Here is a 25,830-nt window from a genome sequence, read left to right as displayed (position 1 = left end):
ATTCTATTATAATTAACTTATGAATAGAAATATTATGGAGATAAATGCTATTCTGAAACTTCATTTGAGTTAGAGGTCTGTATCTTAATACCATTAATGCTATAAAAGCAAAGCATGTTTTATAACTAAGTTGCTAGAGGCTCATTTTGACTATGTCTTTGTTACTGTCCTGTAGTTGGCTGTCCTTTCTGTTGTAAATTAAAATAGATGAAGGCTGTCGAGCCAAGTCAATGATGGAGGCTAATTTAATGTGATATAATTGATGAACTCTAAATTGTCTCTCTTTTCCCTTTTGAAACACACTGAGTAGAGCTTAAAATGCCAGAGTATTTTGATTTATGCTCTTTGTCAACATTAATATTGACAAGCTTCTTGTAATCATAGAGAAATAGAATTAATGTTTATGGATACTTTCATAGTTTCTGTATATTTGGTTGTACAATAATGGACCCAGCTTACTACCAGGTGTACTACTAGAATAACCATTAATAAAAGAAGAAGAAGAAATGTAACGGGTGAGTAGAGACTTGCCAATTTAATGCTAACCCAATTAGTTAAATGATATGAAAACAAACAACTCTAAAAGAGACAAAAGTCAAGTAAACCCCAAGTAAAATACTGGACTTGTATCACCATGATTTATATGAATTTTGATGAATCTGAATGTCCTTGAATTGGAATACATGACAGAATTTACAAAAAAATCATGTAGGCATTTCAGAATGATGAACTTTCTTAGCATATGGCACACTGATAGAGTTCAGTTGAACTTGAAATATGCCACAGTTGTTACTAGTATCAAGAAGAAACGTGAGAAGGCAAAAAAGAGCAGTGATCCAGAAATTGCCAGTATTAGCAATATTCTTTTCAGGGTTTTTTACATTAGGTTATTTCAAAAAGACTGTCAATTATCTGCTCACATGATCTTTGCAGGATAGCTAACACAGAAGAACAGAAAAAAATAAAGACTTTTTCAAACCATATTCATATACCTTTTACTATTTGACAGAAGTGTTAGAAGTTACACTGATGTTGCTAATTATTACATTTGGCAGTTCACAGACATTGATTGAGACACTGGAGCTCTTGTGTAATCATATGATCAGTCAGTAGCATTCCCATGACACAAATAGGATGAAGTCCATTCAATATTTGGCAAGTTATAAAAATAAAATTTTAACCAAAAAGCCAAAAACATTACATAGCTACTCAATGTGCATAGAACTGCAAAATCCAACCCAGTCTCATTTGTGCAGTATCTGCTTTCTTTTATTTGTTGCTGTTTGCTTGTTTGTGTCTTGGTTTTGTTTTTAATGAGGACTTATAATGGTACTAGATCACATGGACAATAAGAAGAATCCTAGAGAGTAAGAGCTATAGAGTGCTATTGATGGGCTCAGAAGTACATTTTGTGATCAGTAGTCAGCTACAACCTACTGAAGTTTTCATTTTCTGTCTGTGAAAAATCATTAGGAAAAGAAAGCCAAGGCCTGCCTATTAAACTTCTAAGTTATAAGGACTACAAAACAGTTCTGGGTCAAGAAAACTAAAGCAAATAATGGAGTATACTAAATCTTTAAGAAATGGAAACCTGTTGCCAAACTAAGTTCAAATACATGAGTGCATGATCTCAGTAAAGCAGATGCATTAAAAAAAAAAAAAAGTGTTGCTCATGCCAGGTAACAACAATATGAAGAGGAATAAGAAGCACTATGATTGAGTCACGCAAGCTGTTAAATGTCAGAGACAAAAATCAAGAGGAGAGTATGTCTGCCACATTTAAACACTCAGTGTTCAAAGCTCTCTCTTCCGTTAGCTTCTGTAACTTCATGCTGTTTTGGTTCTTTAACTATTAGTATCATTATGATTATTCCTTTCTATTATTCATCCACTGCCCAACTTCTGAATCTTGATGTTTATAGAAGAATCATATAATCATCTCAATAGATATATAAAATTCAACATCATTTATGATTTTTAAAAATAATCTTAGGAAACTAGGAATACAAAGGACTTTCCTTTAATCAGTAAAAAGTATGTATAGCATAAAGTTCTACATTTAGCAAACATGGAATTCAGTAGAGAAATGTACAAAGAATACCTTTTAAAATCATAAACAAGGCAAGGATACCTTGTATCCATCCTTCTATTCAAAATTATAGTGGTGCCTTTAGCCAGTGCAGTAAGTCAAGAAAATAAAAGTCATACAGATCACAAACAAATAAATAAACCTTTCATTATTTATAGGTTATGCAATTGTCTACACAGAAGGCCTATATAAATCTATGAAAAAATTATTAGAAATATTTAAAAATTATCAAAGTAGCCAGATAAACTAAATATGCCAAAGGAAATTTCATATTTATATACATAGCAATAAATAGTAAATGTGATTTTTAACAAAATATTTATAGTAGCAATATAAATACCTATTTAGGAATAACTTTAAAAGATGCTCAAGATTTTTATGTAGAAAATGATGAAGTTATCAAATTATAAACTTTTATTGTGAAGCATTAATGATGACCCATCTAAATGGAGAGAAATGGTATCTTCATGGACAGGAAGATTCAATATAGTAAAGTTATTAATTCTACTCAAATTGATCTATAGATTTAATGAAATTCCCATTGCAACAGTTTTTTGTAGAACATGAAAGATAATTCTGAAATTTGTATAGAAGAGCAAAATATCAAGAAAATCCAAGACACTCTTGACAAAGAAGTATAAGATTAGATAACTAGCCTTTCAAGATACCAAGTCTTCTTGTAAAACTAGAGTAATTAGGGAAACATCATATTTTTGCACAGGGATAGACAATTAGATCAAGAGAACAGAATAAAGAGGTCAATAGCAAACTTACACAGAATTGGAAACTTGATATATGTCAGTGTAAATCATTGAGGATAAAATGAATAAATTATAGCTTCACACAACATCATAGATGGATATTAAAAACATAATTATATGGAAAAAGCAACTTGTAAAGGACTATTTACAGTCAGAGGACATTTTTATAAATATCAAAAAGAGCACAAACTAAGCTCCAAACAGTTCCCCATTTCCTCTGGATCCTGAAAACTAAAAGAACAATCTGTATGCTTCTGTTTTTCAAGCACAATACACAGTATAGGGATTCAAATATTAAAAGACATCTTTAGCATTACATGTAAACATTTTCTTCTTCATTTCCCAGAAAACAGGACTGGTTAAAATGGTAAGGGTATTGATGAAAAGAAGAAAAGGAGGGAATATGCTGCATATTACTTCTCAGTCCAGTGGTGTTTCTTCATTTTTTTATGCTTACTAAATTTTATCTCAAACTCATTTTACTCTAAATCTGTCCTCTATCATAGGTTAGCCCCTTGCTTTGATTAATATTTAACTTTTTAAAATATATCACATTATATTGATTAGTAAAATATGCACATCCTATAAGATTAATGTCACGCTTTAAGGAAAAGCCCCCAAACACTTGTAGAGTAAAATACTTTCACCATTCTGTTCTTCTAAATTACCTGGTCAAATCACAGGAATTATGCAGAAAAGAGTTTATTTGTGTGCATTCAGTTGGCTTCTTTCTGAATATACTTGATGAATTTTTTTAGGCTTGAAGAAAAGATGAGTTTGAGTACTAATGCATTGTTTATTGACTGACATGGTCATATTTAGGATCTAATCAGTGGACAGAGTTTATTTTTTCACACTTCTTATATTTTCTTATATCATTCTAGCCAAAGACCCTCTTCCACTTAGCTGTTGTATCATTAGTTCCCTATGGCTACTGTAACGCAATTACCAGAAACTCAATGGCTTAAAACAATTTATCCCTTTATAGTTCTGGATGTCAAAAGTCTGAAATTAGTTTCACTGTGCTGATCTCTAGGTGTTTGTAGGGCACACCTTCACCAGAGGCTGTAGGAGAAAATCCATGTCCTTGTTTTTTCCAGCTTCTAAAGCTACATTCCTTGCATTCCTTGGCTGCTGGACCCTTTCTTCATCCTCAGAGCAAGTAGTGTTGCATCTTACTTTAGTGATGACATTGCCTTTGCCTCTTTCTCCTGTAGTCAAACCTCCCTCTGCCTCCATTTTATAAAGACAGTATGATTACATTTAGAGCCCATCTGGATATTCTAGGAAAATCTCCCCATCTCAAGACCCTTAATTTAATCACATCTTTTTCCATATAAAGTGACTTTCATGGGTTCCAGGGATAGGACCTGGGTACCTTTGGGGGGCATTCTTCAGCCTGCCACAGCTGCTATCTCACCGAGTCATACAATACACTTTTCTATGCCATGGCTTTAATTTTATCCATGAATTTATCTATTATCTATATTGTCTTCACATTTTTAGACCCAGTTCAAAATTCTGACATAGAAACATATGTAAGTAGAGACATCCGATTTATATCACACTGACCACCAGATGGCAAACTTTGTCACAGTATTAGTCCTAATCTAAATTAATTTGACAGCCTAAGTAGTTAAATATGCCAATTGAATGTCTATTATAGTGCCATGTAGTTTGTATCAACTGAACCTTTATCATACCAGATCATTTATGATGATAACAACAACAGACAATCAGATTTTAAGAATTGTCCTCTGTAATGGCTTCTGAAACAGGTAACTACTTTATCTAGCTCTGACATGTACAATTAAACAAGTTTCTGTTTCACTGAAGATTCTTCCAGCGCTGTGTTCTCTCATGTTTCTAATAACTTCTTATAAGTTTCTAAAATTTTATTGATTACAGTCAATTATCTACCTCAATTTTAATTACTTATATATATGATATCTCCTAGAACTTGTTTCCTTAATGCTTTTATCTCAGATAAGTACTAATACTATAGTGTCATGTAATATATAATATAATAGGTACAAATATGACAACTTTCCAAAATAAAAAAAGTTAATAATGTTACTCTATTGTTTTTGTTTTTCAAAATCATGTATTCTTATGATAACAGTGTAAACAATTTAGAAGTATCATAATAAAAGCTAATATTCTCCTTTTTTCCCTCTTATAGAAACTTTATAGAGAAGTTAGGAAAAATATAATTTTAAATTAATTACAATTCATGTTCTAAGGATAAGACTTTCTTGTATGTCACAGGCATAAAGATATAGGTATAGATATAGATAATGATGATAAAGATATATGATTGGGATCATTCTTTACAATGATTTTTTTTTTTTATTTTGAGCCTCATGCCAAATATCAGATTAATTGTATTGGCCTTGCCCAATTCCATCTTCCTGTATCCCCTAACCCAAAGTAAACATCATTCCAAATATCATTTTTATCTCATATATATATAATTATATATGTTTATATATATATATATATATATTTACGGTATTATCCTGATTTTTTATTTTCCAATGTTATGAAAAATTCTTTGAAAACATTTTAAAAATCATATAATATTTTGCCTTTTTGATATTCCAGTTGGTTTAACCACATTGACCAAATTGTCTGTAATTTTTCACTGTTACAAACTACACTTTGGTAGATATTTATAAATCTCGCTTGTGTCTCTCATTATTTCATTAATATGAAATCCTAGCAGTGGAATTACTAGTTGTCAATGCTGCAACAGAAAAACAATGAAAATAAAAGTGGTCCATTAACTAGAGATGTTTTGTGCTCTTTATCTTTTAGCAAGTTCGATATTTGCTCTGTGACTCTCTTTTCCCTGAGAAAATTGGAGCCTGAATTCACAGGGTTCTTGTGAAGATAAAATCACTTTGAAAAGCATGATCTTCCTAAAGTGAATTATTGTTTTAACAATGTGTATATAAGTAGATAATAAAAAATATATATTTGAAAAGTCATAAACTCTTTCTTCCTTTGAAATATTATTCATTTGAAAGGGCTAAGAGATCTTTTTATAGGAATAGGGCATTATTTCCAATGACATTATACTTAGTCTTCCTCTTCTTTTGTTTGCACTAGAGAAGGTCTTGCCAGATTGATGCATTATTTTCCAAAGCTATGTTTGCATCATTTCCAATTAAATGTTTTAAGTCACCAGTATATAGTAAATTATCATAAATGTCATTATCAGTTCAAGCTAGAATGTTAGCAAGAGAATTGCTAAAGGGTAGCATTTAAACTCTTATTGACTCGGAGTATCTTCTTATATCTGCAATAAATATTACTTAGACTGATGAACTTACAGTAGTTTCTAACTTAAATTGAAATATGGTTTTGGTCAATTTTCTTGACATCAGGACAACATTTAAATTAGAGTAAAATGTTCTTGGCGAGTCATCTCATTTTTTCTTGAAGCAATTAGGCCATGAACTGGCAAAATAAATTATAATTGTTCAGGAAATACATGCATATGCTTTGTTGACAACTGTGACATTCTGTAGATTAATAATTTTTGCTATATTTATTTCATTTATTTCTAATGGAGACAAGAGCTAGTTGAAAGATAGCAGAGACCAGTTAAATTTTCAGGTCAATTTTAATAGTATTTATAAAAACTTCATTCATTTTCTAATAATTTATATATTTCTTTGAATTTTGACCTACTGGCCTTTAAATTGTCAGTGAATATAAGGTGGTTTCTTAATTAAGAAAGCCTAAAACAACCACTAGAGTGGTAGAATATTATTTGTTGGCATGTCACAAATTCAGATGCTTTGTATATTCAACTACTGTAAATTGCAGTGTTTGGTGAGCAAAGTTTATGTCAAATAAAGGATTGATGCAAATGTAATGTTTTTCAAATTCTGGTATCACAGGCTTGTTCTGATGTATATGAATGGTAAAAATGTAGTTGCTGTAATTAAAAGGAAATAGAAGAGGAAGGGTGGGAAAAGATTTATGGGATTCAGAGATGACAAAATTTAAGATATATGAAGAGAAAGAAGGCAGGAAAGAAAAGCAATAATAGAGTTTGACGAATGAGAAGGAATAATGTACAGGAATTTGTAACATGAAAAAAAAGGAAAAAGGGCTATATATATTCTCGTAAAACTTAAGAGAATTGCAAAATAAAAGAATTATTCTGACCCAAATTATCATTTAATTATCATAATGTAGTTTTGAAAATCCTACACATCCTTTAAGTGTCAGCTTTGTCTCACAGAATTCTTAAGGCCTTTAAGACCAGTCCAGTCTATGGTGATATCATTTTCTAAAATCACAAGACTTGTTTATGCCACTTACTTAGCAACTGATTACACATTTGCATTTCTGACTTGTTCTGTCATTAAAGTCTCTGTTGTAAGTTAACATTTCATGCTTTACATCTCAATTTTCTAAGTAGAATATAAATCCGGAAGACAAGTACTCTGCCCTGTTTCTTGCATGTCTCTACGGCCTTAGCAAATCATCTTGCATTGTAGAGGGATCTCAATTGTCTAATGATTGATTATAACATATAGAATTTTTCACCAAGGAAGTCATTCATCCTATATTGAAAGATAATGGTAAAATAGCACTGAAAACATAAAGAGACTTGGATAAAATTTAGAAGCTTTGAAACTTGTATATCATCATTAAGTTATTTATTTTGGTCATGTGACAGTACTGACTTGGAGGATCAGTGCTTGTGAGCCAAGATAATATAATAAATGGAAAAGAGGTACATGGATCAGATTACTTACATTTTAGAGATGGTGGTTCTAATGAGTAGTGCACTTGAATCAATTCCAAAAGATCTCCTTTGAGCTGAAAATATGTGTAGTCATAATTGTATGACCTGTGCTAAATTGTCTTTGTCCCATGACAGGTTACAAAAATGGCACTGAGTCAAGATAGAGTAATTGTAGGGAAATAGAAACTGTCTGGACATTCCACTGAAGATGAGATTTATTCTTTTTTTCCTTTTTTTCTTTTTGAGACACTATTGCCTGAGGGTAGAGTATGATAGCGTCATTAGAGCTCACTGCAACCTCAAAATCCTGTTCTCAAGTGATCCTCCTGCCTCAGCCTCCCATGTGGCTGGGACTATAGGCATGCACCACCATGCCTGACTAATTTTTCTGTTTTGTAGAGACAGGGTCTTGCTCTTGCTCTGGCTGATCTCGAACTCCTGGCCTGAAGCAGTCCTCCTGCCTCAGCCTCCCAAAGTGCTAGGATTACAAGCATGAGCCACTGTACCCGGCCAATGAGATCCATTTTTGATTTGCTTTGCTGATAGCTCCATCTTTCAAAAGACAGAGAATATAGTGATAGAAATGACCAGTTTAGGGATGCAGAAGACCTTGGAGAGGGAAAATTGATCATGCTGTTTTAAAGTATACCAGGGCTGTCTGAAAGCATACAGCCATTGTTAATATAAGGAGAACTGGCCGGGGTGCCATCGCTCACGCCTGTAATCCTAGCACTCTGGGAGGGTGAAGTGGGAGGATTGCTTAAGGTAAGGAGTTTGAGACCAACCTGAGCAATAGCAAGATCCTATCTCTACTAAAAATAGAAAAAAATAGCCAGGTGTGGTGGCACAAGCCTGTAGTCCTAAATCCTCGGGAGGCTGAGGTGGGATTGCTTGAGCCCAGGAGTTCGAGGCTGCAGTGAGCTCTGATGATGCCGCTGCACTCTAGCCTGAGTGACAGAATGAGGCCCTGTTTCAAAAAAAAAAAAAAAAATATATATATATATATGTGTGTGTGTGTGTGTATATACACACATATATATATATACATGTATATACACACACACATATGTAAAATGAGACCAATTACATGGCTAGATACTTTCCAGACAGCCCTTATATAATAGTAAGGAAAACGAAAAGAAGAGGGAAGCATATACATATCCCAGATGTTAGCAAGATTTATTTCAAAATGTTTACAGAAAAGGTACATTTAGTTCCTAGGGAAGAGATGACAAAATAAAGTTAAGGATTCTAATTAATTATTCATTCATTTTTTTTTTTCAGTAAAAGCCAATGGTGTTAGAAAGTCCAAAGCTCCAAGTGAGTTAAGGTTTCAAAACTGAAATTCTTTTCTTTTTTATTAGGATACCTTGACTGATAAAGCAAGAAGATGCTGCGGATATGATGCATATTGACTTTGTCATGGGATTTAAGAATATCTGGTGTTCTCTTGAAGTAGAAAGAAAAATGTACACTGGATAAGAGTATAGTTATTGTTGGTAGTTTCTGAGCAGACCAATAATTAGCACTCTCTTCTCTGTCTGAGTTCTAAACAAAAATGAAGTAAACAATTTTCTGGCAAATACAAGTCATGATATCATCTTTGTTATTGATGAAGAACATGACTTTGAGTCCATAAACCAAATGACCTTGCTAATTCTGAATTCCAGAATTAGGCAGATTTAGTCACCTATCATGGATAATGCTAGATTAAGGCATGGTGTCCCCTGTGGGTGATCTTCCCAGATAAGAATTTATGAGATGGTGGATCCAAGTAGAATTCACATTATCTGCAGGCAAATTTGCTTCTAAGAGGAAGAGACACAGACCTGCTAATGACTTAATCACTCCACGTCCTGGGATCAGAATGAGCAAAGAGCAGGAGAGACACTAAGAGAGTGTTTATGAAAAATATCTCCCCATGGAGATTAGGAATGGTAAAATGTTTTCGTTTCTAAGTTTGCCCTGCTTTTTGTTCTGTTAGTCCACTAAGTTTGACTACAAAACCTGTGGCCAACCATGGGAGTGGTTATACATCTGGGGGAGTAGATCAGCCATTTATTAAGGTAGCTGTGTTCCTGCCTGCAGGAGGAAGGGGGCCAATTCCAATAAGTGCTTCTTTGCATATTCTCTTGGGACCAGTGGCAGTCAGTTTTGATAGTATACCCATAAGGTTCTGAAATGGAATGGAACAGGAAATATATCAAACTAATTTCAATGACACTCTGTATCTGAAGCCCCAACCTATTTCCTATCTTAAATTATATCTATTCATGTGGCCGCATTAAATAATACTAAAATGCATAAAAATACATCAATAATGAGATTCCAACAACAGAGAAATGCCCCAAATTGAATAAAATGTCTCACGTTATCAAATTCCCAGGGAATAATCATTAAAGTTTAAAAGATTATATCTGTTTGCAAGTTAAAATCATAAAGTAAAAAGATTAAATAATGTTGCCTTTGTGAGTTAAAAAATCTGCAAATAAATTCCAAAAAACCATTCCTCAGTATTTCTAATTCTATTTAGTCTCAGCCAGAAGCATTCACCATTCATAGGAAAAGTTGGGATTGTCTATTTCTCACCAAAATGGGTAAAGCTCCTTCAGGGTCAACACAGCTATATTAGTACAGTGCCAAGCCTTTCGTAGGCCTTATTTTTAAAAGTACAAATCATTAATAATACATAGAAAATTTTCAGAGCACTGGCTGCACAGTCACCAAATTTAGAAAACAAACCAATCTCTAGCCTATGAAGGAATTATCTCAAGCAAAATTATGTCATGTGGCCAAACACCATACCGCAGATTCAGTGGTATCAGAGGGAAGAACAGTAGATTGAGAAACTTTGATTTAATCTTGCCACGGACATTTAAACAACATCCCAAATTTATGATCTATGAGTAAGAGAAATTCTTAAACAAATTGTTAATTTTGTTCTTATATATATTTATCTCTTAGAGAGACATTGCTGCCTTTTGCATAATTTAGAAATTTGTAATATTAGCCACAAGCACATCTTATTTATGTGTTTTCCCCCTGGACTGTATATTCAAAACTTTTCAGTTTCTTTTTACCACAATACTAAATTGAGAGTGACTGTATTTGGTGAATAACACCCATGCAAACTTGTGACTAACCAGCAGGCATTTCTGTCTTATTTTACTGTGGCTATTGCTATTGCATGTCTTTATGACTAGCCAGGAAAAATTTGTCTTTCATATGCAAGAAGGCATTTCAGAGACAACCTGAGACCACATGGTAGAGAGTGACCTTGAGCCTGTGTTTAAACTACATTATTATGAGGTGCATCCATAGGTCCCTCCTTGGTTCTCAATTCATTCTTTAACTCAGCAATTATTTATTGAGTATCCACCATCCACCGGATATTTTCTATTAATAGATGCTGAGATTTTAACATGAATAAAAATCCCTGCACTATCAATGGAGAGACAGACTTAAACAAATACTAAGTAAAATAGTCAGCATGTCAGATGCTGAGAATGCTATGGAGAAAAATAAAATAGGTAAGAGGGATAGTGGCTGTGTATGTGTGTGTGTGTTTGTGAATATGATTGACATTTTAAATGGGGTGGTCAGGGAAGAAGTACAAAATCAAATTTTAGGCAAAGGTGCTTGTGTTGGCTACTTAGACCTAACACTAACCAGTTAAATTTCAATCAGGTTCTTTTGTACATATATGTAAATATATATAAATGGAACTTAACTTCTTTGTAATTTAATAACAGCAAATGTTCTACTCAAATTTCTAATGACTTTTCTTTTCCATATAATTATGTCATCACCTCAGCTGTCCCTGCTCAGGATAGGTTGCATCTGCATAATAAGTTGCACGTTAAGGACTTGACCCTAGTTGAAGCCCAATGATCATCTTTCTTTGTTGGGTTGCCCATTACCTGTTTTACCCTTAAGGAAGTGGACCAATTTATTTGATTGTAAATTTAAGGGAAATAAACAGCATCAGTAATGAAGATACTATTATGGCCTTTATCTTGACTTTTTATTTTTTAACTTACTCAGTGTCCCAAGAGGATAAGAAGGTTCTACCTAAAGGAAGCCTTATTAGAGTTCCCAAAAATTCAATAGATTCATTCTTGATTGTTAGAAAAGTGTCCATTTCTAGAGAAAGTGCTTTAATAAGGTAATAAAGGATTTGTTTCTTTTTCCTGATCTGTTTAAATTTTTCATCAACCAAGAAATAAATGGCCTAATTACAAAATTTAGAGATTATGGGTGAATTGATAGAATGGAAATATATTGCATTAGAATAAAGAGAATTTATAGGTTAAGAGTTAAGTACAGAGAATAAATTTGGTGAGAAGTCAAAATGCATTTGGTAAAGGGAAAATGACTATATTAGGTATGTTTTGTTAGTAGGGATATACCAGAAACCAATAAATTCAGGAAAACATCTCTCATTGATAGGTAAAGGAGATAAGACAGGAAGGAAGAGGCTGCTAAGGTATTGGGAGCATCCTTGCACCATGAGGTTGAATGAGGCAAGAAAGTTGCCTAATCATATGTAAAGTTGCTGAGGGCCTGGCAAAGACTAAAGTACACAGGAACCTCTCTCAGTTGCCCCAAGTTTGGGACCTACTCCTCATACTATTATATATGAATGCAAAGTACAAAAATTAGGATTCAACAACATATGATCCAAAAAATTGTACTTCAGGGCAGGATCTAAGGAGGATAAATTTTGGATAACTATTTTGGGACAAGGACATCCTTTGGGGACAAAGGATGATTTTATAAAGGTTTGAAAATAAAGGAAAGTGTGCCTAGTCTGCTAGCTAGGGGATTTCTTAGGTATCATAGACCTCTTGTCTCCCAGAGTGGACATTGTCTGTGAAAATAAACTGAAAATTTCTAAATTCATATATTATCTGTTCTGTCTTTTGATAATATCACTATATGAAGGGATCCCTAGATTATGAAAAGCAAAAGTCATTCTTGTGGTAGCGGTAGCTTTTATGATTTGCCTTGAATTACTAGCACATTTGGCAGCTCACTATCTTGTTTGTTCTTTTTGACACCAAAGGGCATTTACCTGGTCAAGAATGGAATAGGGGTTAACATGAATGACAACATGGAGAGAGATAACTAACACATTGGAAGTTCAAAGGTTCAAAGAGAATTCTGCACTTAAGGAAAAACAGGTTAAAAACAATAACAACAATAAAACATGAAGAAAAAAAAATACCAATGTGAAATTCTGAATTTAGTTTTAAAAATTCACTCATAGAAGTGCTAAGTAGGGAAGACCTGTCTCGATCAAAGTTCATGTCATAAAGACCATGAATAGGTACAACAACATAGAGTGGTTGTTAGTAGCATTCCTATATACCAACAACAGTCAAGCTGAGAATCAAATCAAAGGCTCAATACCTTTTACAATAGCTAGAAAGAAAATTAAATACCTAGGAATATATTTAACCAAGGAGGTGAAAGATCTCTACAAAGACAACTATGAATCACTGAGGAAGGAAATCGCAGATGATGTACACAAATGGAGAAACATATCATGCTCATGGATTGGCAGAATCAGCATTGTTAAAATGTCCATACTACCAAAAGTGACTTATAGAATTAATGAAATTACCATCGAAATATCAATATCATTTTTCACAGACCTAGAAAAAAATAATTCTACGCTTTGTTTGGAACCAGAAAAGAGTGCGAACAGCTAAAGCAACCTTAAGCAAAAGGATTAAATATGAAAGCATCATTTTACCACACTTTGAACTGCAAGGTTATAGTAACCAAAACAGTATGGCATTGGCACAAAAATAGAGACATAGACCAGTGGAACAGAACAGAGAACCCAGTTATAAAACCATCCACATACAACAATCTTATCTTTGAAATAGTAGACAACAATATATACAATGGAGAAGAGAATCCCTATTCAATAAGTGGTGCTGGGAAAATTGGGTAGCCACATGTAGAAGATTGAATCAGGATCCACATCTCTCACCACTCACAAAAATTAATTCAAGATGGATCACAGACTTAAATCTAAGACATGAAGCCATAAGAATTTTAGAAGAAAGTGTTGGAAAAACTCTTCTATATACCAGCCCAGGCAAAGAATTTATGAAGAAGACCCCAAGGGTAATCACAGTAACAACAAAAGTAAATAAATGGGACTCGATTAAATTAAAAAGCTTCTGTACAGCCAAGGAAACAATCAACAGAACAAATAGACAACATACAGAATGGGAGAAAATATTTGCATGCTATATATCCTATAAAGGGCTAATAACCAGAATCTACAAGGAACTCAAGCAAATCAGCAAAAATAAAAAAATAAAAATAAAACAACCTCATTAAAAAGTGGACAAAAGGCATGAACAGAAGCTTTTCAAAAGAAGATAGACAAATGCCCAATAAACATATGAAACATATGAAAAAATGCTCAATGTCAGTAATCATCAGAGAAATACACATTGAGATATCAGCTAACCTCAGCGAGAATGGCTTTTATCAAAAAGTTCCTAAACAGCAGATGCCAGCATGAATGCAGAGATAGGAATACTTATACATGGTTGGTGGAACTACAAACTATTAAATAGTACAGACTCTATGGAGATTCCACAAAGAACTAAAAGTAGACTACCATTTGAACCAGCAATCCCACTACTGGGTATTTACCCAAAGGAAAAAAAAGTCATTTTATCAAACAGACATCAGCACTAGAATGTTTATTGTAGCACAATTCACAATCGCAAGGATGTGAAATCAATCCAACTGCCCATTAATTCATGAGTGTATTAATAAAATGTGGTATATGTATACCATGGAGTACTACTCAGCTATGAAAAATGAATTAATACCTTTCACAACAATCTGGATGGAACCGGAGACCATTCTCCTAAGTGAAGTATCCCACGAATGGGAAAACAAACACCACATGTACTCACTATTAAATTGGAACTAACTGATCAGCACTTATGTGCATAGATAGAAATAAAACTCCACATAAATCAAGCAGGTGATGGTTGGGGGAAGGGGGGATCGATGAAATCATACCTAATGGGTACAGTGTATGCTATCTGGGTGATGAGCACACTTATAACATTGACTCAAACGGTACAAGAGCAATACCTGTAACCTAGAACATTTGGACCCCTATAATATTCTGAAATAAAAAAGAAATAAAATAAAATAAAAATAAACAACAAACCATTTAAAAAAGAAAAAAATGCAAGTTAATATAGAATACATAGAGAGAAATAGTTATACTATATTCTACACTAGTCATATCACATCTAGAACAGTGTGTTAATTTTAAATTTTAAGAAGAACATTGAAAAACTAAATGCTGAAAACCATATTACATGAGAAACCATTCTGTACTACTCATAGGACTATGAATAAACTCCTTGAGGGCAGGACTGTATTTCTTATCTCTTAAGTTCCAGCTCCTAGCCCTCTTCTGAGAACATTGGAGTATTCTGTAAATGTTTGTTACATAAATAGTGAATGAAACATTTAAGATATTGGAACTGTTTAATGTGAAGACATGAGAAAAGTTTCAAATATTTAATATATATTTTAAGGAATTTTAGTCAATGATATTAGAAGTATCCTATACCTCACTTTAATAGTCCAAAGAAGAGCCCAAGAATGTAAGTAATGTAAGATTACAAGAATGTAATTTTGTTCAGTATAATGAATTTTCTAACAGTAGGACAGATTTGCAAATCAGTGGTTCTTTTGCCAGATGCATTTGAGGGTAGTAGATGGCTATTTGTCAGGAAAGTCATAGCACCTTGACACTGCTTTAGTGGGAACACTGGACTAGCTAATCCCTAGAATTCCTTGCCAATCTGAGAGTGAGTTATTCCAATGAGTCTGTTATGACCATTGGCTTTCTTACATTCTGATTTTTGTGGTTTAGCACACTGTTCCAAGTATATAAGAAAGCCAATTTATAACAGTTATAAGTAACTTATGCTACATCAAACTACCCTTTACATTTAAAAAATTCAAACAATTGAAATTAGTTTTCAAAATATATTTATATCATTGAAAGTAAGACTGCATATTCATCTATCACACTGATGAGTCAATGAACACATTAGGTATTTTCCAATGGAGACTTTTAAAAATTATAATTGACAGATATCTTACTTCACAAAAGAACATTTTACAAAAGAACCATTTTTAGGATTTCTTGATACGCTGAATATGACTCCATTTGCTAATAGCAAAATAATCACATTTTCCTTAAGGGAAAAGAATATTTTTAATATATGTATTGATTAAGAGGAAAATGCCAATTTGGGAGCCATTTATGTATCTAGGAAAATTTAAGTACCTCTTGAAGAACTTCAAACTTATAGTCACAAGCTACTTAAATGTTCAACATGAACACCTTATACACTAAATGAAAAAGCTAACCAGATTATGTTGCATGTAGAATTTCTTACCTAGAAGCTGGCATGTTGTGGTTCAGAATGGAATCGTGAGCTTTGTATTGATTCCCAGAATCAGGGGGAAAATCTTTCTTTAGTAAATTAATTCTTGGGTTGGGGGGGATGAGACTACTGGAAGATTGATCTGAGCTTTATTGTAACAAGAACCTCCAGTCATAAATTACTGGCACACAAGCAGAAGTCAATGTGTCATTTCTATTGTAATCGGCTGCTTTTATATTTCCACTCATCAAGGTTGAGTTGATCATATTGTGTACCTCCTGGATGTCAAAGACATAGCATTCATGTGTTCTCTTTGAGAGCAAGACAAGTGTTTCTTGTATAACTTAGACCTCTCAGTTAGGGAAGTATTATATTCCATAGTGTGACTGTGAGGGTATTTTATGTGTGAAAAGTTTTTCAAGTATGAGTTTCAAAATTTGAAATTATCTAGATTCTCATTTTTGCTCTTTGAGAAGTAATATGTATTAAAATCCATTCTGGGTATCTAGCTTTTAAATGACCTTTTCAGTGCTCATCCTTTTGCTCATTTTGATTTGCTCAGATAAATTACAACCACCTGGCCTTTTGTATTAAAGAAGGTTACATACAAAATTGACCTTTTGATACTTATTGGGAGAGCTGGGTTCATTGTATTTGAGATTAACTGCTGTTGCTGTTTCTGGATTGTGTGTTAAATAACTTTATTTGAGGATGGTAAAGCCTATTTCTTGTGCCTTTTTGTCCCAAGCTACTTATATAACACCATAGGAATGGACTCTCTGAGCAATAAAATGAGAAATTATGTTTTAAAAAATGATGAACCTGATTTATTTAGATCATATGTGCCTGATGATTTACAGATGTTACTTCAATTCCTCTAAACCTTGATAAAGCCAACATTATCTTTTGGCCAGTCTGTTCCTCACCATCTTGCTTATTAAGATTCAGCAGCCTTCATTCTGTTTCTTGAGTATTGTAAGTGGAGGCTAGCCACAGAACTTTGGACTTGCCATTCACTCTGCCTGATACGTTCTATCCTAGCTTCCATTGTTCCATTAAGCTAATATTCCATTTACTCTCCTACATGTTCTGGACTCTGTGTAATTAGCTTTGGTTGTGTGACTATTTCTGATGATGATATGTGTCACTTCTGGACAGTAGCATTGAAAAGTCCATGCAGGATTCACTAGTCTCTTTTCTGCCATGACACTGGAGGAAGTTGGGTTGAGATGTACAGCAACAAGATTGAAGCAGTCTATATTGCAAAATAACCAAATAGAATGTCACCTAGACCCTCAGAGGATTTTGTGTGAGCAAGAAATAAACTTCTGTGTTAAACTACTGAGCTTTTGGGGATGCGTTACTATTCAGATTGACTATTAAATGTTTCAGGGAATATAAGTCATTTCTTATTAGACTTTTTGTAGCTACCCTATCTAAAGCACTTCTTCTCTCCACTGCCTCCTTCCCATGAGCATTTTCTGTTTTCCATATCAATTTTTTTCTCTAACATTTTTATTTATTTGTTTACATATAAGTTGATGCTGAACAAACAAGACTTCTATATGCTGTTAATTATGATTTTTAATGCCCAGAGTAGTCTTTAAAATTGGCAATAAGCATTTCATTTTTTGACTTTTTTGTTTTAATGTCACAAGTACAAAAAAAAAAAACACTGTCTTGCAAAGGTCTGTTGCATTTCCTATCACTCACCAGAAAGGATAGCCTGTATCAAGCAATAGCAGAGTTTTTAAGACTCTTCTAGATAAATCCATATTGCATGATTTCTTTTATCCTAAAGTGAGATCATCTTTGGCAAAGTCTGTATCAGTGATGCCATCTATGTCAGAAAAATGGATTAAGAATCCATATTTTAATTTTAAAATTGCCTGAAGTAACCTTCAAAATATTCTTCAATATTTTTGCATATATTCAGGTTTTTGCCCACTAAGGAATAACTTTGTTGCTTTCAACTCCAGGCTACATAAATACTTCCTCTGATGTCAGACAATACTGTCTGCTAGTTGTCTGCCTCCAGTCTCTTGGTACATGGCTCAGAAGAGTCTCTGATATTTTTTTGATATCATGTGAAAAGCTTGCTGAATAGGATCAAAAGAGTCACCTCACACATCAGTTCCTAGAACAGTGGCACACAGTAGGAGCTCAGTAAAAATTTGTTCAATTAACGAACGATCATAGGCAAATTTATTCAGATATGAACTATCCATATATGAATTATCAAATTGTTCTAAGAATAGACTTTCATTTTTAAAAAAGAATGAAAGAAAAGAAAAAGGAAAGAAGAGATATTTTCCCCAGAATTATATTCTAAACTCTTCAAGATTATCTTTTGCAATGGAGAGTAAAAAAAGATCATCATAATCTGCTTCCAGTATCTAATGAAATTTCTTGACAAGGCAGTTAGATTTTACTGAGAATTATTTTCTTATTGCTAATGCATGAATAGATGTGCCACATGATATACAGAGCTTTTCTCATTGGTCAATAAGTATAAGACAAAAACAAGTATACCCAGGTATATAATCTGCATAATCAAAATTTTACGTGCAATATTAACTATTCATTATTATGAAAATACAAATGATTTTCTTTTGAAAAGTGTTCATGTTCACAAGTTGGAATTCTTTGATAATGAAGTCAAGCAGGCACACAGTTGAGTAAAATTAGGAACTGACTAAGCTAGGACATGTTAGTGTTTCATATAGACTAAAGAGAAATGATGAAGCTCCCAATTCTTTCCTAATTTACTTCAAAATGCTAAAAGAAATGTTAGAAATATTAGCAATTTCTGAAGTGGCTGTGATAGTTAGATAGTTGGGGATATTATTTTACTTTGTTTGCTCATACTGCAGACCAGCTTGATCTTTCCAAAGAATATGGTTTTAGCAAGGTCTATCAATGTCATAAAGCTTAACGGATTTGAAAAGCAACCTTGTGGTATGCTTCAAGATATAGCTTTTATATTGAGAAAAATCCAAGTTTTAGTAAAATTATATACCTTTTAAATTAAACTTATTTTCCATGAAGACTTATTAGTGATGTATTAATGGACAGATGTCAGGTACTTTTTTTATCTTTTTGGCTTCAACTTCAACTGGGATGAATTGTCTATGTAGGAAGTATGATTTTCACTATATTTAACTAAGAATGTATAAGCATGAATATGGGAAGATATGTCACACTTTATTTTCTTTGAAATTTCCTAAATTAACCTACACAAAGCTCACATTTAAAATGACCACACTTATAAAAGTAAGTAATATTATATTTAATTCCTATCAGTAGAAAGTTTTCATTACATAGAAATGATGGCAATGCTGTTGGGCCAAATAGTTTACACTTTCCTGCTTTTGTTAATATTGATAATTTCTAGAATTCCATGAAACTAATTTTATGTGGAATTATGATCTAAAATCCGTAAGTCTGTTTTCTTGTAGAGACAAGATCATTTAGTATAGAGTATAAGTGGTATTGCATATACACCAAAGTTTGCATAAAAAGCAAAGTTTAAGAATCACTGAGCTGGATGAGAGAGAGAAAGAAAAGGAAATTTTTAAATTAGATATTTGAGCTTTGAACCCCTTCTGCTTTTAAGATAATTTTTACATTCTTATCTAGCAAGTAGGAATGTGCCAGGAATTCTAAAGTAGTCTTGCTTGCTTTTAGAATTTACTCCCTTTTGTTTTATTTTTAAGCATTAATATATATTGATTGATTTGTGTTTTGAAAGAATTTAAGGAGATAGCAGAGGTACATTTTGGTTCTGGATGAGAGCCAGGTAGCTTCTGAAGACAGCAGTTTCTTAAGTGATTGAATCCATTGAAATTATAGAAAAAACATTTTAAAGAAATGTATCATCTATTAGTGTCAAGTTCATGGACTTCCCTAGGGCTCATTTATTCACCCTTTAGAGGTCTATGATTCGCAGGGTGAAGAATCTCTGGCCTAGAGGATCTGTGAGGTCCCTTCTAGATCTAAAATTCTGTGAAGACTTTATCTTGTTCATATCAGTTGTGTGATCAGTGTTATCCAAATGATAACAAAGACCCTGATTCGCTGACATTATTTAATCCTTATCTTGGCCTTTTATGTATTTTTGTTTTAATTTGTTTGAATGATAATGCATTTGATAATATGTATAATTTATATAGATATTCATGGTTATACTTTCACATATACATTGACATGCACGTGTAATATATGTTTGTGTGTGTATATTTATGTGAGAAAATAAATAATCCAAACTTAAAATAATTCAAACTTAAAGCTGTTGGACCAGGGGTCCTCAAACTTTTTAAACAGGGGGCCAGTTCACTGTCCCTCAGACCATTGGAGGGCCAGACTATAGTTAAAAAAAAAACTATGAACAAATTCCTATGCACACTGCCCATATCTCATTTTGAAGTAAAAAGACAAATGGGCAAAAACACCCGCATGTGGCCCACGGGCAGTAGTTTGAGAATGCCTGTGTTGGACCTTTAAATTATTCTGAGACTTGACAGGAATGTGGCTATTCAGCCTGAGTCACTATCAAATAGGAACTTACAACTGCAACTTCTGCCTTTTTTCTGTAAATAATTAAGGACAAAGGGCACCAGAGATAAGATTCCCCTCAGATCACTACCCCTCCTCACAGAGTTATAAAATAATCTTCCTTGGAATGTAGCAATCCATAACCAATCAAATTCCTGTGGCATATGCACTGGTTTTGTATGGAAAATACAATTCGGATAAAATTTTTCTCTCTCTGCCTACGTAAGTGAAACCTTAACTTCTCCACTTTGGAACACTGACCCCATTTGTTTGGAGTCAGTATTTCTGGTTGGCCATCCTTAAGCTTTGTACTCAAACTCTATATTTAATCATATTTTCTGAATCTCATTATTTAAGGTTTACATGTATATACACACACATACACACACACAGACGTACAAGGTCTGTCCAGAAAGTATCCAGCCATTGCTAATATAGCAAGAACATATAACATGGCTGTATACTTTCCAGATTGCCCTTGTATACATATATACACATATTAATATATATGCTGACATAAACTGTTAGCACCTTAGAAGATATATTGAAATTTATGTTTCAGTCAATGATCTGTGAACATTTTCTATTTTTCCTTGGTTCTTCCTCTGGTAGCAAGCTTGCTGGTAGTAAAAAGTAGATTTTGTTTTTGGCACATTAGTGCTCAAACAGCAACCCTGCATTCCTGAGCAACTGACTACCTGGGAAATCTGCTATGACCATTTGACAACATGTTACTTTTGCATAATGAGGAAAATATGAGTAACCTTAGAGTTTAGTGGAATCTTTTCAATGATTAAAGCATTTCTGGACGGGGGTTACTGACGTTTATTTTGCATGTTAATACAAATATTGCAAAAATTCCAATTTGCAGAGAAATTTCAAAAATTATTCAAAATGAATATTTTCAGCAAACTCGGTAAATACCTGTTAGGAAGCTACTAGAAAACATTCATTTTTAAATTAATGACACTGTTTCAGAAGTAGCATATTGCCAGTAGGTCACAGAATATAGAGACCTAGAAAAGGTAATTGAAGTAAACTGAATTAAGATATTCTCCCAAGCCACTCCTATAATGTACTAACGTCACTATCTAGGAAAACCACCTTCAGACTGTAAGACTGGAAACAAAAGATGCCCCATATTCTGAATAAGAGTTTGAGCCTTGTGCCTTGCAGATTTAGTTACATAAAAGGATTGAGTATCACACTTTCCTAACTCAATGTTACTAAAAGATATTGACACTTCTCTTTACTTCTTCACACTATGCTAACACCAAAAAAAACCTGATTGTTTACTTATATTATTCTATGTTCAATGTGTTTTTGTTAATAACAGAAATATTCTATTTCATGGATGATTGCTTAATTTTTAACTCAGATGCTTTGTTCATTTTAGTATGTAAGCTAGAGAGTAATGAAAAAAATCATTTTGATTGCTCCTTTTATACCTTTCCAAAATCTTTTCGATATAATTGCTATTAGATATATTAATGCATTATGATGACTTTATGGCATTTTATTTCATAATCTTTGCAGTTTTGCAATAAGCTAAATGAGGAGCAATATGAAACCTAATGTTGATTTGAAAAACAGATTCACAAAACTGCCTCATTCTAAAAAAATAAATCACTATTTTGGAGATAAGATATAATTCTAGAATTCAAAGGACATATCATAGTTTTTAAAGTTTATTCATACTTAAAATGAGTTTTCTCATAACTCGCCTCTACCCACATTTGAATGCAACAGAGTTTTATGTTATACTTTATTCACAGATTTGTCATTCATTCATCAAATATTATTTACTACCAAGTAAGTGCTGAAGGGAATGAAAAACAACTAAAAATAAAATTTTCCTTAAAGAAGATTCCAGAAAAGCATAGAGATATAAAGATGTAGGGCCTCATTAATATAATAAATAATTCAAAGGAAAAGTGATCATTTCAAACTTGGGATGAAGTAGAAGGACATTTGGAGGTGGAGGAGAGGATAGATAGGGAACCTAAACATAACAGTCACGTAGTAGGAGGTAGGAAGACAATTGGGGACAGAGTTAGTTACTGTTTTGTTTTGTGCATATGTGTGTTTTTAAGGATTATTATTGTAAAATCTGAAAGTTGAATGCCTTGCAGTAGGTGACTAGTATGAACTTTGAGGAATGATAGAATATTTGAAGTAGTAGTATTAATTGGATGAATTATCTGTATTTATATATACATTTGATAGAATCAATGACTATACCTGGTTGTCCAATTTAAGCATGGATTTTCATATTATTTTTAATTTCATGATTTGTAAGAGATTTTAAATAGTAGAACAGTTATTATGGGCAGCAAATATAAAACTAACAGCTCTTTAACTTTTAAATGTTCTTAACAACAATGTTTATGGCAGCATGAATGTAATCTATTGTATTGTGATCAGTTTGTTCTTTTGGCTTTATTGTTCTGCTGAATAATTGGCAATAGCAGATTAGTTATAATACAGATACATCTGTTGTATGGCTTCTTATGATGTACAACATGTTATGCTTCATTTTATATAAAAACACAATCACAGAAAATAGATTAATTTTCACAATTTCTTAACAAAGTACTATATACTATTTCCTAATTCTCAGGTTGAGTTTTTATCATTCTTAGCCACAAATGGAAAAAAGCAGTTCCAAATCTAAATTCCTTTTACCACAATAATGACATTTTCCAACTGTCTCATAAATTTGCAACATTTGTTAAAAGGGACACTAGTAGAGCAAAATGTGTCACTAGTGCTGAAGAAAATGGGCCTGTGGTAATTAGTATGCCATCTTCAGAGACAAAAATAGTGTTTGAAATTTAACATAATAATTGTACCAATTAACAGTTATTGAGTGCTCATAATGTGCCAGTCTCTGTGCTGAGTAGTCCCCAAGTATGCCATCTCCTTAGTCCCAGCCGTATGATTTATAGATGTTATCGTTATTCCCATTTTATAGAGAGAAAGAATGAGTATTTGAAAGGTCTAAGTAATTTGATTATGGTCCAGAAGCTGGGATTTAAAACAAATTCTTTGAGATATAGGTGTATGTGTAGATACAACCATTATTCCTACTTTACAGTTGAGAAAAATAGAAGCTAAGAGGTAATTTCAAATAGCTAAAAACCAGAGAAGCTGGTATTCAAAAGCAGGCTTCACTCCAGTATCTAGCTATATTGCGTGTCATTATCTGTGTAAATTTTGATAGTTTAAATTGTAAGCATGTTGTTTGCATTGCCTGTGTTCTAGCATAGAGCAAAATTCAGGAAGTAATGCATCCCGATATTAATTGGCAAGACAGGATAATTGTTAAGGATACCACACCAAAAATTAGTAACAAAGATAATCACAGTTTATTCCATTTTATTATTTTAGGACCATCATACCAAAGCAAGAGTATGTCAGGAGAAAGTTTACCCTTCCTAAGTTTCACAGTAAGAACATTTGCATTAGTTTCCCAAAGTCAGAAACTCAGCTATGTCACCAAGAGTCCTCTAGCCTTCTTCTAAGTGGCCCAGAATAAATTCATTTGTCTAATTTCCTATTTGTGCTCTTTACTGATGTACTATATTGTGTCCTAATTGTTTTTATTTTACTACATCTTGTTTTATAAACTATAGTGTTGTGGTCCTGGGCAAAAACAGTGTTTTTCTTCTACCTTGCAAAAAATAATTTTAAAAGACATTTAATTCTTACAAAGTGAGAGAAACTCAAAGCTCAGAAGACAAATGAATTTTTAAAAATACTTTTGCATTCTACAAATAAACTTAAAAAATTGAACAAAAGTATCAGTCACTGATTTTTCTTAATTGTAAGTATTGAGAGTCACAATTTTAATATATTCCAGGGAACTCTCTTCTGTGTCAAAGATAGTGAATTTGGAATATTTATTGATTTTCAGTATAATTTGTGATGTTAAGTGTACATTAATTATATTTTGTAGAACTTTTAGGTATGAGGAAAAGGCAAGATGAGGAAACAGAAGCTGTTCATTTGTTTAAAAAAATCGAGGCCGGGCGCTGTGGCTCACGCCTGTAATCCTAGCTCTTGGGAGGCCGAGGCGGGTGGATTGCTCAAGGTCAGGAGTTCAAAACCAGCCTGAGCAAGAGCGAGACCCCGTCTCTACTATAAATAGAAAGAAATTAATTGGCCAACTGATATATATATATAAAAAAAAATTAGCCGGGCATAGTGGCGCATGCCTGTAGCCCCAGCTACTCGGGAGGCTGAGGCAGAAGGATCACTCTAGCCCAGGAGTTTGAGGTTGCTGTGAGCTAGGCTGACGCCACGGCACTCACTCTAGCCTGGACAACAAAGCGAGACTCTGTCTCAAAAAAAAAAAAAAAAAAAAATCACTTAATCACACAAAATACCATTTGTAAGCTAAGAAGAACTAATACAAATAGATAAAATTATTAATACAAATCTTAGAAAATGTTTTCCAACACAAACTGGAATTTACAATTTTATCAGTGCTCTTTGTACATTACTATAGGAAAGATAGATTGTATATTTGTGTGTATATGGGTGTGTGTGTGTCTTGGCATGTTGGTGTGTATGTTTTTACCAAAGACCATGGTGTCTTCTACACTTGATATTTAAAATGACATTATGTTTGCATTTTGCACAGACACACTATTCAGATCAATTAGACACTCCTATTGAGAGAGGCATAAACTAGATTCTATTTGTGAGCACCTGTATTTTTAATGATATAATTTTGAGTTTATGTTACAGTGAATAATTTGATAATTTAGATAACATTTCCTTATTACTTTGAATATGTATTTTCAAATCCATTACTTCTAAAAAATATGTATGAACTTGAACTATTATTCATTAACCGGTGCATTATTTCTATCTCATATTATCATGTGAATGTTCTCTTTTTAATAATAAAATCCAGGAATTTAAAATAAAAATGTTAAATAATAAACTGCTGGTCAAATGTTAGCATGTATCCCTGCATCATCTATAAGGGAATTTTGTGAATGTTACATCACAATGCTATATCCATTTGCATTCAAAAACCAGTAGTTAATGTTTTAAGTTAATGTCAGTGAATCTTTAATAAAAATCTCTATAAATAATGAAGCTATTCCTTGTGTTCAAGGGTTTTGCCATTCTTCAACGATAGGATTTTCTTCTCATTGTAGAGTATTTAATTGCATCACTTATCCTGTTTTAATATTTAATAAT

The 25,830-nt window shown here is 33.0% G+C and overlaps 1 protein-coding gene across 2 annotated transcripts in view; it reads left to right on the top strand.

The window, feature by feature from the left end:
* Positions 1–25,830, top strand: part of ATRNL1 (attractin like 1) — a 615,535-nt gene that overhangs the window by 386,574 nt on the left and 203,131 nt on the right. The gene's annotated exons all lie outside the window — the stretch shown is intronic.

Source organism: Microcebus murinus, chromosome 14 (assembly GCF_040939455.1).
Source record: "Microcebus murinus isolate Inina chromosome 14, M.murinus_Inina_mat1.0, whole genome shotgun sequence".
NCBI lineage: Eukaryota > Metazoa > Chordata > Mammalia > Primates > Cheirogaleidae > Microcebus > Microcebus murinus.
This window is presented reverse-complemented; position numbering and strand designations above follow the sequence as displayed.